Source organism: Acomys russatus, chromosome 24 (genome assembly GCF_903995435.1).
Source record: "Acomys russatus chromosome 24, mAcoRus1.1, whole genome shotgun sequence".
Classification (NCBI taxonomy): domain Eukaryota; kingdom Metazoa; phylum Chordata; class Mammalia; order Rodentia; family Muridae; genus Acomys; species Acomys russatus.
The window spans coordinates 45,585,953-45,599,215 of NC_067160.1; the positions used below are offsets into that span (position 1 = coordinate 45,585,953).

General features: G+C 48.2%; 1 protein-coding gene across 1 annotated transcript in view; it reads right to left on the reverse strand.

Annotated features, from left to right (window-relative positions):
* Positions 1–2,591, reverse strand: part of Lhx2 (LIM homeobox 2) — a 30,857-nt gene extending 28,266 nt beyond the window's left edge. The window contains exon 1 of the mRNA XM_051166572.1: positions 2,484–2,591. The gene's annotated coding sequence lies outside the window, so the exon portion shown is untranslated. The remainder of the gene's footprint in view (positions 1–2,483) is intronic.
* Positions 2,592–13,263: the final 10,672 nt, after the last annotated feature.

Sequence of the window (13,263 nt, forward strand, 5' to 3'; positions counted from 1 at the left end):
TTCCTTCCTTCCTTCCTTCCTTCCTTTCTCAGATTGGTGTTAAGCAATGATAGGAATGTTTTTAGTTGACTAGCCATTTCCATTTGCCAAAGAAACCACTTGATAGTTTGTTAGTTATCCAATTCTTTAATTCATCTGGGATCCATCTATATTTCTAAAACTGAGCAGAAATACTTAACAGTCTGATCAATAGCCATTGACCGTCAGCACGCCTCGCACCCTAACATGCACAGCTTGATCATGTATATTTGATCATTGAAAAATTCAAAGCATCTTTCTGCTGTATATCAAGCTTCCCATAAAATAGTCTGTCTGTGGTCTTTAAAAGAGTGTGAGGGGCTCTCTCTCCTGGACTCATCTATCCATCCATTTATACACACACACACACACACACACACACACACAGGCACACCTCCTTCTTGGAGAATTTATTGCTCATATATTTGATGAAGAACAAGGCAATTAACTGCGAGGCTGTACATCTGGGCGGCACTTCATATCCATTGCAATAATAAAACACTTTTTTCACATTTTAGCAGAAGAAAGGCTTAGTCCTGCCCACAGATTCAGAGGACCCCAGAGTCTCTGCCTGCAATGCCTCCTTGTTATAAATCCGGCCTTCCTCTTAAGTGATGGCACACACAATTGCACCAAGGGGCACTAAGTTTACTGTACAAAAGCATTGCAAGAAAAGCTGGTCCCTTCTCAAAGCATGTGGTGGTTTGAAATATATACAGCATATATGGCAGCAAACTGGGGCAATAGTCCAAGGGCTTGTCCTGTAAAGGGCCACAGGTTCAAAGTGCATTTTAGGATCCTAAGGGCTGGTTCCCTAAGCATGTACCTTTATGATCCAGTTATCCCCAAAAGGAACCAGTTGTGTAGAATTTTCCTATATTCAGGGCTCAAAAAATTGATTCTAAGTTTCTGCATAATGGGAACCCACAGACCCATTCAAATCACTCTAGGGATCTGACCCAATGAATACATCTGGCAAACCTGATCCAAGTTCCCAGCGCAAATCCTTAGAACCTTAACCCCAGAGACCACCCCTACCCCCAGCTAGGGGAAAAAAATTACCTGCAAAACCTCCCATCTCCGGAGTCCCCTGTTCTGTATTGCAAACTGTGCCCAGCACAAATTATTCGGGGGAGGGGGGCCCTTACTTCTAAAAAGCAGCAGCATCTGGGCCGAGACTCCCTCCTTTAAAGGAGGGGGACTTCATATGATAATACGTGTAATATGATATGGAATGACAGAATGCATGACAGTTGCCCATAATACAGAGAAGTCAGTCAAAGGACAGAGGGGACATTTGGATAATTACCATCCATTGGCTAGTCAATCACTCGAACAGAGAGAAACTACACAAAACCCACAATGGAGTTGGGAAACAAAAGAGACCCGAGCCAGACTCAGGATTAACCGGTCTAAAGCGATCTAAATGCTTTTGTGTCTGAAGAACTGAGGCTCCCGGGTCCCCCCCCCCCTCGTCCCAGGGAACTAATTGCGGGGATCAGAGTTAAGGCTTTCTCCCTCCTTTCCTATTTCTCTTTGTAGACTGCTCACCACGCAGTGAAAAACAAATGGTTTCTCTCTGTGTGTTCATTAAACTACTTTAAAGTTAAGGGGTGCAGGAGAGAGGCTAGATGTGGCCCCCTGTCCAGAGGTTGAGAGTCTTCTCCCATGGAAGATGCTAGAACAGTCAATCTCCCTTGGCCTTAATGCTTTGTTGAGAGGAAGGTCTCTCCTTCTTGCCCCTTGGAAACAAATGCTCATGCACCTGACTGAGGCTAGGCAGCTGTCTTCGTTCTGGTAGAGATGGGCTACTGGTACCCTGCCTGCTTTGAGTAAAACGTCTCTCTGCGTTGCCTCCACACCAGAAAAACACCAGGTTCCATGCCCTTGAGTTAAAGACTCGAAATGCACATCTGATTACTTGGGGGTAAAGGGGCAACAGAAGAGCGCGGCTAGCCTTCAAGCATAGTGCTGCGGACGGAGACGGTTGTAAATTGTGGGTAGAGAGAAATTCTTTCTAAATTGAGGAGTGAGAAAGAGGGAACAAACCCTTCTAAATTGGGAAAGAGAGAGAGAAAATAGGTTTGTTTGGGAAGAGAAGTAGAGACCCACTTCTTGCTTAGGAAAAGGAGAAGAAACGGGGTGATTCCTTTAAAGAGACATCAGGAAATGGTGACTTCAGAGACCGAGAGAGGACAGTGAGAGAGGGAGAGAATTCCTTAAAAGAGATGATCACTAGAGCTCCATGCCCAAAATCCAGACCCTCCATTCCCAGGACTGGAAGACTGGTAACTATCACCGAGTTCCTTCCAGGATCTCAATTCACAATTCATCTTGTGTCCCCGGCGGGCCCTCGCAGGTTCTGGGTTGGGTGGCAGTCGCAGTTTCTGTGCCGACCTGCGGGTGCCGGGGGTGGCCCAGCCTCGAGCCCTGCACGCAGCCCTCCCGGTCCCGGCGCCTCTTACCTTAGTGAGCCCTCGGCAGCGGGTGTGGCCGGCTCTGCGGGCGGCCCTGGGCCAGGGCCGGGGCGCGGGGGGCGGCGGTGCGGGACTGGGGGGCAGCAGCAGGGCGAACGTTGGCGGGGCTGGCACGATGCCCAGAGGTGGGGACGGGGCGGAGGGCAGCCCTGGGGCCTGGCGATGCCCGCAGGGGGCCGGGGAGGGGCGCCGGAGCGCGGGCCTGGGGACCAGGGGTTCCCTCCTGGGGCCGGTGGGGCGCTCCAGCCTGAGGGCCAGCCCGGGAGCCCGGGCGGCGCTGCGATAGCAGTGGCTGCTGGCTCGCCTGAGCTGACAAATCAATCAGGGCCCGCGGAGCCCCGGGAGTTGCCACCCTGGCTGGGGCGCGCGGTCTCCGCGCTGCCAGCTGACGGCCGCCTCCAGTGGGCTCGGGCTGGCCGCGGTCATTAGACTGCGTGCGCGGGCGGGGGCGGCCGGGCCGGCGGGAGCCCGGGAGGAGGCGACCGCGCGGTAGCGTCCTGGCCTGGGCGCCCCGCCCGCTGCCGTCCCGCGCCCGCTGGGCTCCTCGCCGTCCACCCCCCCCCCCGCCCGCCCCTGCTCCCGCCCCGTCACTGGCTTTGCCGGCCCCGCTCCCTGTTTGGCTCGGTCCGCCTCCCTCCGTCTCCCTCCATCCCTGGAGTCTGTCGGTCTTTTCGTCTCCTGTCCTCCCTGGATCCCTCCCTGTGTCCCCAGCTCTTCCGCGCTGCGCCTCTCTTTCCCAAGGTGGGGCTGCTCTCTTACCCCTCGCTCCTTACTCATTCGCACCATTTTCTCCCTCCCTCTCATTTCTACGCCCCCGCTCCCCCCGCACCGCGCCACTCGCTACCCCTTTCTCCCTCTGTTCGGGAAGATTGGCTGTCCTTTGCTGTCTCTGTTTGGAACAGAGGTCCCCCGAATCCAACTCAAGTCGTTTCCCTGCCCTGGGACGTCGGGAAAGTCATTCCCGCCCCCCTGCAGTTTCATTATCTTTAATACAAGCTAATAAATAAGGAGGGGGTTATGAAGCAGGGTACGGAAGCAGGATGTGCCAGTGGCTCTGGGTCCCCCTCCTGAACCTCGCACATTAGCAAATGCAGCAGCTACAGTGGCAGCTGCTTGGCGACCAGGGCACCCTGAGACCAATTTAGCAGGGAGTGTCAAGGGTGATTTCTTCTGGGGTCTCCAGATCCTGACTGTGGTTTCCTTAACGCCTACTCCATATTTTGGCTGGGCACAGCCCAGAGCTAGGTCTGATATCCCAGGCTGTGTCGTCTGCTGCTTCTTCCTTACCAGGGCCCGGGGGATTGGCTTTTTAAGCACCAAGAGGTGTTTCCTGGATGGCAGGTAACACCATCCCAAGTGTGCCCATCCTCTTCCAGGAAATAGAAACAACTACTACTTTTCTTTTTAGGGTTGTGAGTTAGATTATTCATGGTTTGTGTAATGTGCCAGTTTTTGGAAGGCTTCCATTCTGCCCTGTCTTCTATTCAGGTTCTGTGGAAGGGATGGCAGTTCCTAAGACAGGCATGCACTGGCTCCTAGTTGGGGAGGCAAACTTGAGTGGGGGACTCACATCACGACAGCAGAGTGAGTGTGAGGAGAGGAATCGAGTGTCCTGGGAAACTGATCTGGAAGGAGGCTAGGATCAGGAAGGGGTTTCTCAAGGTGTGGTCTTCAAAGCTGAGACCTGAGGGGGAGACCAGAGGATACAGGCAGCTAGGAGAGGATGCTAAAGGAATGCGTGAAAGCTGTGGACCAGGCGGAAGGCAGAAATGCTATGGTCAGAAGGCCAATGAGGCTGGAGTGTGTGTGAGGAGAATGAGGCTGGAGAGGTGGTCCAGCCTGACAGGGAGGGTTCTGCAGACTGAACCTCAGTGGTGAGAACTGCTCATATTAATCTATAACTACTTCAGTTTTAGTTTTCTGTTTCTGAACTGGAAGAAGCCAGGTCTAGCAAGACATGCCCTTTGGGTTTAGTCTTTTCTTGAAGTTTACCATCATCTCTTGACTTCCACCAGCCTATCTCAAGTACTGTCCACCTCAGAGTGTAATCTCTTCTTTTTCTATCCAAGTGACCTTGCTAAGAACACATAGCTAAGCTTAGTTCTCTGTGTCATCAAGTCAGGCATGCAAGAGTTATCCTCAAACAGCTCTATTGAACAACTAGGAGCCAGGGAGCATCTGCTGTGTGCCAGGCAATGTGCTAGGCATTGCTCCTGCCCTCTCAAAACAAATCGCAGACACTTTGGGACCCGGACCTGGATGAGGGAGTCTCACAGAGTGCTTGAGACTGGAAGTTCTCTGAGAGTAGGCCTGTCTTGAATGGATTTACCTACTAGCTCCCCAGTGTGTTGCAGCACACTGCCTGGTGCAAGGAGAACACTCAATAATACCTGTTGAGAGGACGAAAAACGAAATAAAGCTTCCACGCAGCGGGCTGAAAAGGAAAAGGGACTCAAATGAGGCACTGAGGAGGAGACTTGCCTATGGAGAAGTAGCCAGCTGCAGGGCAGAAACGCCTTTAGGGAGTTTGGGAGCGCTTGCTCTGTGCCTCAAGACCTCTGCCAGCCTTTATAGCATCTCAGCCTCTTGGGCACGGTTACCTTCCTTTTTCTGATAAACTACTAGGGTCCAGAAAGGTGACCCCCTCCCCCCTGGCTCAGAGTCACAAGGCCTGTTCTAGGGTTTGAACCCAGGCCCGCTGGTTCCTTTTCACTAAAAGGAAGAAGCAAAGAGAAAGAGACGGCAGAGTGAAGAAGGAGACAGCTGAGAACAAAAGAAGGGCGGTGGTAAAGGAGTTAGCTCCTTTAGCGAGTAATTTTTCAACTTAAAAACAATTCCCATTTCCCAGCCCTGCGGAGGCAGGCACGGCGGATCTGAGGCGAGGCCGGCCCTCTGACTCGCAGGAGCCTGCCGAGGGGCCCGCAAGCTGCTTCAAAGCCGGCCTCTCCAGCACAGGCGCTTTTAAACTTCACACGGGGAAACTTTCCAGGGCTGACTTTCTGCACTTTGTTTCCAAATCAAGAGATGGGGAAGTCCCTCTCAGCCCAGCGGGGAGGAGAGCTCACTTGCCCTAGGGTCTGGGCTTGGCGAGGGACTCCCCAAGCTGGGCGACCTGGCCCTCCCCATACGCGCGGATGGGGGCGGGGACCTGTCCCCTGCTTGTGGTGGTCTCCCGGAAAAAAAAAAAATCAGTGTGTGGACTGCCTCTGGTCTCTTAGAGGGTGGCGAGACCTCACTTCCCACATCTGCTTCTTCCTAGATTTCCCTAGTGACAAAGTGGGACCTTCCTAGGAGGACCATAGTGTCTGCATGCTTTTCATTCAGCAGTGGCTTCAAAACCGGATCAGTCTGTCAGCCTCTGATCTCCACACCCAGAGGCAGGAAGGGTCTTTCTAACCCTCAGCTCCTTCTGATTTTTGGAATCCACATTTGGTTTTTGGATGTACATCAAGAGGCTGGCTCCGTGCATTTTAATTAAGCTGTCTTTTTTTTTTTCATTTATTACTAATATACTCCTCTTAACTATGATTTATTTGTTAAACAAAGCACCATAAGCCGTCACTTATTCATCTTAATTTCAACAAAATTAAAGTAGTCGCTGTTAGATTGCACCTAATTGCACTTGCAATGAAAAGAACGGAGATGTTAATCAAAATAAATTGAAGATAAACAATAAAATCATTACATCTTTGCGACTGTAAGTGTAACTAATCAGTTTTGACTCAAAGCGACTGAACAGGAATAATGAATGTGTCACTGAAGGCTGGTTCATTAAGAGAAGCCACAGAGACCTGGTCTTTGGGGTAGCAGACAGACACCCTGTGTATGTGGCCCTGAGGGTTCTTGTCCCCTGGGTTGGGCAAAAGGGCTCTAAGGAGCAATGGGAACTTGTGGGTAGCTCACAGGTTGGATGCCATGGGTGGAGAGGCTCACAAGCTGCCCTGCCACGGAAAGATCTCTCATTCCGTTAAAGCAGCAAAGGATCCCAGGCTCATTCCTGGACATACCAGGTAACCAAGAATAGAGCAAATTGGGCTGGAAGGTTGATAGGCGACAGTGATACCAAGGACACAAACAGGGAGACACACCCCAGGGGATGGGCAGGCAGAAAGAGCCTAGGAGAGAGAGAGAAATGAAGATGGAAAGAAAGCACAAAGAAGGAAGGGAAATTGAGGCAACCCCTCTACCCGCCCTGGGGTGGAGGTGAGGAGCAAAGAAGCAGGTGGCTTCACACAAAAGGAGGGAAATGGAGATAACGTTAAGGAAGCCTCAGAATCCCAGAGTCCTCAGGAGTCCAGGCAGGCACGTGATTGTGGGGATGGGACCAGAGACATGAGGGACAATAAGGACCCCTGAGTGGAAGAGGCAGGTGTCTCTCAGGCTCATACGTCTCATAGACTGACAGGTCTATACTGAGACCCTTCCTCAGGGCATGTGGATCTAACTGTGGAGGCAGAGAGAGGCCAGCTGGCAGTTGCCTTGGCCATACCCTCTCTTCAGTCTCGGAAGCCCCAGAAGATGAGCTACCCTGGGAAGTAGAAAACTATAAAGCCGTGGACGTTTCCTGTGCAGAAAAGGACAGGAGAGACAACCTGAAAAACATGATTTTTTGTTTGTTTGTTTGTTTGTTTTGTGTAGTTTTGGGATCAAACCTAGATAGCATTCTACCATTGAGCCTCATCCCAAGCCCTAGGATATGTTTTGTTTTTTAAAATATTTACCTTGTACTTAGCTCTCATCTTTTCATGGGAAACACACCAATGAATTAGCTATAATGTCTCTCTGTGCCCCAGTTTCCTCATCCTTAAGTCATTTAATAATAGAACTGACTGCATATGTTTACCATAAAGATCTATCTATCTATCTATCTATCAATCTATAGGGCCTTGCTATGTAGCTTAGTTTGGCCTCATACTCCCAATTCTTCCTCATTCTCCTGAGTACAGGGTAACAGGCATATGTCAGCATGTCCAGCTTAAAAGAGTAGCTGTTTGCAAAGGCTCAGAATGGTTTTCAGCTCTTGGAATAGGATTTATATGTTTGTTAAACAAAGTTGAGTGAGTCATGTCTTAATGAGACATATGACTCAGCAGAGGAGATTGCTCTTTGTTAGTTCAATCCAACAAGTTAAGGGTCATAATAGAAGACCTTTAGGATGTTTTGAAGCCCAGAGTAGAGATGAGTTTATTCCTGTTTAATAAATTCTCAAAGAAGTCAGAATTTGTTCATTGAGAGGGAAGGGAAGGAGAAAGAAATGTATGCAGAAGTATCCATGTGGGCAAAGGCAGATGACAGGATATCCCAATAAGGGAGGTTGAGCAAGTCGGAGTGGACGTTGAGTAGAGGCCAAGGACTTGTATCTTGATTCCTTTGTCAGGGGTCAGGGGAGAACATCGGGAGAGACATGGCTTATCATTATTATTTTTAGTATTGCTTACAATGCATTTGTTATACTTAAAAATGAAAGGTAACTTTTTGTATCAAGCCTTACTCCTTTCCTCCCCTCCTATCAGTCCACATTCTTTTGGTAGAGGTAAGTCCTCCATGATACCGGAGGGAACATGTGACTCAATCCTAACCCAATCAGTGTGTCCCACTCCAATGGCTGCAGTGATTGGAGGAGGGATGGTAATTCCATCCAGTGGGAACTGATCCAGGGTTTTGGCTTGAGGACCTGGGAGAGGTCTTTAATCCCTTCTGTGGGTCTCTAATCTGACAGGATTTAGGCTTTGGGGCTGCTGTCACCATCTCAGGACCATGGGGATTCTGAGACCAAAGCCAGCACAGCAGAAGGCAGCGCAATGAAGCAAAAAGAGCCCCAGTGACATTGTTTGAGCCCAGACCCAGCCAAGATGAAGGCAGAGCTAGCCCCTGGCCCTTTTGGCTTCATGAGCCAATACATTCCTTTTAGTTCAAGCCAGTTTGGGTTAGGTTTTCTGTCACTTGGAACAGAAATACAGGCTGTAGACAAGAATGTGTCATGGTGGTGTGTTTTAGTAACATGGTTCTGGCAGCCACAGCTAGGCTTGGGAACCTAAAGGAGCAAGTCTTGAGGCCACCCCAAAAGAGGGCTTGCGACAAAGGGTAGACAGAGCTGGGGACTGTCATAGCTTATCACCATAAGGTGGGGCTCAAAACAATGAAAATGATTTTTTTCTGTTTGGGGGTGTGTTCAAATGCTCCCCCGGCCCCCCAACTAAGGGCTTAAGCCCAGGGCTTTGCTACAGCTTCATTTCCAAAGGAGAATTATCTTCTCCCACCCTACCTACCTTCCTTTTTCGGTGTGGTGCAGGGTTGGAGCTCAAAGATGTACCACTGAGCTACAATCCCAGATCTTGGTTCCTGCTATGTAGCTGAAGATGACCTGCAGCTTGACATCCTTCTGTGTTGCCCTCCTGAGGGTTCAGGGGAGAGGCTTACCTATTTAATTTTGACAGCCCGGCCTCTGACTTGCCATGCTTCAGGTGATGACCTTGAACTTTTGATCCCTCCTGGCTCTACCTCCTGAGTTCTGAGATGACAAGCATGTGCTGCCATGCCCAATATATGGGATGCTGAGCATTGAACTCAGGGCTCTGTGAGGTAGGCAAACACTCCCCAAGCTGAGCTATGTCCCTAGCCCCAAGAGACAGTTCTTTAAAAAGAATTCCTCCTTCAGCTTCTAGAGGTCTCAGGTGTAACTTGTAGTTGGATGGCTTCTATTTCTGCTGCCTTCCTCACATGGCATTCCATCTGCATCTGTGTCTATCTCTGGCAAGGATGCTGGTTATCAGATTTAACCCAGGATGACCCTATCTCAAGGTCTTAATTAATCTGCAATGACTCTTTTTTTTTTTTTTTAATGAATTTTCATTTACAGATTCCACAAGGTGGGCATTTCTTTGGGGGGAATTTGCAGGGTTATCTTATTTGATCAACCACAACCAGCATCAGTAATGGCCACTAGTATCCAAAGCCTAGCGCAGTTATGTCCCAGAAGTATTTGCATCCTGGGTTTGCTGGCTTCTACCCTACTAGACAAAAACATAAGCCCCAGGTTCAGGGAGCAGCTCTGACTCAAAGGAATAAGCAGAAGGTAATAGAACACTCAATGCTCTTTTCTGTCTCCATGCATATACACAGGTGCATGTGCCTGCACATACACTCACAAAGACACACACACACACACACACATACACACACACACCACACTTCCCCCCTAAAGACACAAATCCAACCTGCTCAGTCTGTATATATTACTTGTATTTCTGTTTTTAGGACTGGCCATTTACCATTTGGTAGCCAGTTGGTGTTCTTTTCTCTGGGGAAGGCTATTTCTCCTGCTCTCAGCATTCCTTAGTTGCCTGTAGGTCTCTGTCTAGAGTTGCAGCCTCACGCACTTGCTTTCCCCCTTCCACATTAGCCTGTCTGTTGATGTCATTCTTGTTCAGGTTATGCCAAGGCAGCCATGTTGGTGAGATGCTCATGGTGTAGCTTCTGACATTGCTAGGAGACACAACCTCACAGCAAACTCCCTGCCCCTCTGGCTCTTATAAACTTTTCACCTCCTCTTACACAAGGCCCCTTGAGCCTGATATATTTGAGTTGTGTTGTGGATGTATTTATTGGGACTGGGCTCCATAGCTCTGTATTCTGATCAGTTGTGGTTTTCTGTAATGGTCTCTCCACCCGTTGGAAAGAATTTTCATTTACGTCTATTTATCGTGTGTAGGTGTGTGCATGTGTGTCATGGCACAGGTGTAGAGGTAAGAAGACAACTTGGAGGGATGTGGTCCTCTCTTTTCATCATGTGGGGCCCTGGGATTGAGCTCAAGTCTTCACCCTCTGACCTATCTTGGCAGCCCCCAAGAAAAGGAAATTTAAGAGAAAATAGATTTAGGGAGGGGATGGGTTTCACTTGGCCAACCTAGAATCTTCAGTGTTTTCAGCCAGGCCTCTGGGAGCCCGGTTCAGAAGTGCCTGGCGTGTGCTTCACCCTTGAGTGTGGAGTGTCTGCTTCCCTCGGTCTTTGTGCACCGCCAGCTTCTGACCTCTGCGTGACAGGTGAACTTGCTGACATTTGCTCCGAGCCAGGCGAAGAGCTCGGGATTGTCATAAGTCAGCTCAGCTTTTCTACTCAGAGCTGGCAACTGTTCCCTGTAAGGACGCTGAGGCCCTGGCTTTCTTAAACTTGTAAGCTGGCAGCTGCCACAGCCAGGCCTCAAGCTTAGATATGTCTGTTCTCAAAGCGTATGCTTATACCTAGGACACCAGGCTGCTGGGAGCAGTCCTTGGGGGTTCAGCAGCGGAAGTGGAAGCATGTCCTTGAGCTGGGCCCCAGGGTTAGTGGCAGACAGAGGTGGCCACTGGAAATGGCAGTGATCTAAAGAAGGGCTTCTGAGATGTCTGCTGTTCTTTTTTCACCTGAGAAAAAATTTAATCAAAAACATTTCACCCTTTCTTATTTACTTTACTTATTTATTTTGTGTGTGTGTGTGTGTGTGTGTGTGTGTGTGTGTGTGTGTGTGCATACAAGTATATGTTGGTTCTCTCCTTCTGGCACGTGGGTCTTGGTGACCAAACTCAGGTTGTCGGGGCTGGTGGCAAGACCCTTATCCCTCCAGATGGTGGTGGCTCACGCCTTTAATCCCAGCACTCGGGAGGCGGAGGCAGAGGCAGGTGGATCACTGTGACTTTGAGGCCCGCCTGGTCTACAAAGTGAGTCCAGGACATCCAAGGCCACACAGAGAAACTCTGTCTTGAAAAACCATACACACACACACACACACACACACACACACACACACACACACACACAAACAAACAAACAAAAAACCAACAAAAAACCAAAAACAACAACAAAAAACCTTATCCCAATGAACCAGCTCACTGGTCCTCACCTGAGAAATTTTAATGGAATCCCAGGTATATAGATATATACACATAGGTGTATAAGTCAAACATCAACTGATAATAAAGCATAAAACATTTATTTAAAATTTCCTTTGATATAGATGTAATCTTATCATGTATTAAAAGTGAAAGCAAAAATTGCATCTATAAATATGCATCTTTATTTTTACTTAAAGAATAAATTTTCAGCTGAATATTTGATACTGCAGGATGCAGAGCATTTTCAACATTTTTCAGGGTTGATTGATATTTTGATTTTGTGATTGGTGGTTGGTACTGAGAACCAGAAGCACATAGCACAAAATGACAGAACTATCTTTAAGGTCACTTCAGAAATCACTGAAAATTCTGTCCTAATTCCAAGTCAAATTTCACTGAATGATGTGTGTGTGTGTGTGTGTGTGTGTGTGTGTGTGTGTGTGTGTGTGTGTGTGTTGATGTTGGTGTCTTCCACAATTACTCTCCACTTTACTATTAATTGATAATTAATCAATTAAGTAATTAATTTTATGTGTATGGGTGCTTTGCTTACATAAATGTTTGTGTACCACATACATCCTAGTGCCCACAGAAGCCAGAAGAGGGCATCAGATTGTCTGGAACTCTGATCTTCCATGTGGGTGCTGGGAACAAAACCTGGGTCTTCAGGAAGAGCAGTGGATGCTCTTAAGCATTGAGTCATTTCTCCAGTTTTATTTTTTGGAACAAGAGCTCCTACTGAACTTAGAGCTTACCAATTGGCCAGGTTGCCTAGCCAGTGAGTTCTTGGGATCTGCTTATTTCTATCCCCCAGTCCTGAGCTTATAGGCACATGGCCAGTCCTGAGCTTATAGGCACATGGCCAGGCCTGACTATATACATGCATGATGAGGAATTGAACTCAGGTCCTCATGTTTCCAGAGCAACTGCTCTTACCCACCGAATACTCATCCCTCAAAGAGAAATCTTTTATAGAAAAATGTTGCTTAGGAGCTGGAGAGATGGCTCAGAGGTTAAGGGCACTGACTGTTCCTCCAGAGGTCCTGAGTTCAATTCCCAGCAACCACATGGTGGCTCTCAACCATCTATAATATGATCTGATACCTTCTTCTGGCCTACAGGTATATGTGCAGGCAGAGCACTGTATACATAATAATAAATAAATCTTTTTTTTAAAACCCTGTTGCTTAAAAAGATTTTGTTTATGTGTATGAGTGTTTTGCCTGCATGGCTGTATATGTACCATGGGCATGCCTGATGCCTTCAGAGGCCAAAAAAGGGTTTTGGGTCCTAAGGAACTGGAGTTTCACATGGTTTTAAACCAACATGTTGAGTTCTGGGAGCCAAACCCAGGTCATCTGCACAAGCAACAGTGCTCTTAATGGCTGAGACATCTCTCCAGCTCTCAAACAGCAATTTATTTGTTTCTCTCACTGTGTATTCCAGGCTGATCTGGGACTCAGTAGGCAGGCCAAGTGGCTTTGAACATTGCTTTTGCCTCCTCAGTATTGGGATTAAAGGTGTGTGCCTAATCTTAACATTCTAACGCAATACAAACTAAAGATATACTAAATTGATACTTTCATGCTGCAAAACAATGGTAGGAAGATATCAGAAGTCTTTGTTTTCCATAATTAATCATTATATTTCCAACCAAACACATTATAGTAATAACACTGCAAGTCATAACACACACTATTCTCAGGTCTGAGTTTTTGCATGCTGTGATGGCAAGCACAAGGTACAAACTATAGAAATTCACTCTCCAGTCTCGAGGAGCACTGATTACTAAGTCATTACAGATCTTTATGGTGACTCTCTCTGGTAAAGCCCCTGCCTTCTCTTTAGTGTCATCGCCTCTGCCCCCAGCTCTGCCAGCCATATGATCTTCCTCACC